Source organism: Cucurbita pepo, unplaced genomic scaffold, assembly GCF_002806865.2.
Source record: "Cucurbita pepo subsp. pepo cultivar mu-cu-16 unplaced genomic scaffold, ASM280686v2 Cp4.1_scaffold003181, whole genome shotgun sequence".
Lineage (NCBI taxonomy): Eukaryota > Viridiplantae > Streptophyta > Magnoliopsida > Cucurbitales > Cucurbitaceae > Cucurbita > Cucurbita pepo.
In genome coordinates this window covers 1-1,250 of record NW_019649196.1, presented here as the reverse complement: position 1 = coordinate 1,250, position 1,250 = coordinate 1, and the positions used below count along the sequence as shown (strand labels likewise).

Here is a 1,250-nt window from a genome sequence, read left to right as displayed (position 1 = left end):
TCTTATAATTTAGCCTAGGTTTTATTCTACTAAGAGAAAGCATAACTTTGTTTCAGAGTTACAATAACGTTATCAGTTTTCATTACCTAGAATCCCGACGTGGACAAAGTGCATCAATTTCATCTATAAAGATAACTGATGGCTTCCCTGATATTGCATGAGATGATGCCTTGGAGAAAGCCTCGCGCAGAACTTTTTCGCTTTCTCCAGCATGTGCTCTGTGAACTGAATGGGGACTGCATAATGCATTGAAAATGATACCGCGGTGACCAAAAAAAGTTTAGGGGGAAAGATACTGCAAACTGTAATACCAGAATTTAACAAATTTAATAATTAAAAAAAAAACATTTAATAATCATCNTGCAAACTGTAATACCAGAATTTAACAAATTTAATAATTAAAAGAAAACATTTAATAATCATGAATTTGATTTTCCTTCGATTACTTTGATGCTTCCCTATCCTACAAATTAATAAAGTTAAAAAGCAGCAGAACCTGATAGTGGTTAAATGAGCACCGCATTCCTGAACAATTGCACGTACTAAGCTCGTCTGACAATGAAGAAAAGTTTGTTCCTCAAGCTTAAAACTTATGTATAAAAAATGAACACTTCGAAAACACATGGGATGTTTACATAACAATAATAATAATAAATAAAATTTAAAAGAACCGCCTCACTTTCACCTACTATAAAAGGAATATATCTGGAACAGAATCCAAAACTAATATTTGGCCTACAGCCGAGTCCAGAGATCTCTTGGAGGGAAAATAGGGAGCTAATAGTTTGGTTTCATAGAACCAGAATAAAGAAAGAAAAACGTCATTTTGTTGCTCTGGTAGCTTTAACAGACTGAAAGAAGCTGATATGCAATTGAAAACCTATTCTCTAAACATTTTCAGTTCCCATCAACGTTCAGTAAAGAAAGTAACGTTTATATACAATATGACAAGGAACTTGGAATAGCTTTACACATAAACCAGTCACTAAGGGAAAGTTTTCCAAAATGGATTCAAAATTTTCAAACCAAAATGCTAATAGACGTGAAGATTATTTGGGGGTATGGGATATGAACCTCGAATTGTAGGAAGTTCTAAATGTTATTGAGGAGAGAATATCCAATTAATTTTCAGAACCAAAAAAGATAGTTGCATAACAAAACAACGTACAGCAAGTTTAGATTGAATGTTACCTTGCCAGTGCCAGGGGGTCCGTATAGAAGCAATCCTCGAGGCCACTGTTAAGCATCAT

At 34.1% G+C, this 1,250-nt stretch overlaps 1 long non-coding RNA gene across 1 annotated transcript; it reads right to left on the bottom strand.

Moving 5' to 3' along the window:
- Positions 1-90: 90 nt before the first annotated feature.
- On the bottom strand, positions 91-1,236 carry LOC111786878. The gene is made up of 3 exons (XR_002813839.1): positions 1,192-1,236; positions 497-552; positions 91-236 (listed from the first exon to the last, which is right to left on the bottom strand). It is a non-coding gene; the product is annotated as an uncharacterized LOC111786878 (long non-coding RNA).
- Positions 1,237-1,250: the final 14 nt, after the last annotated feature.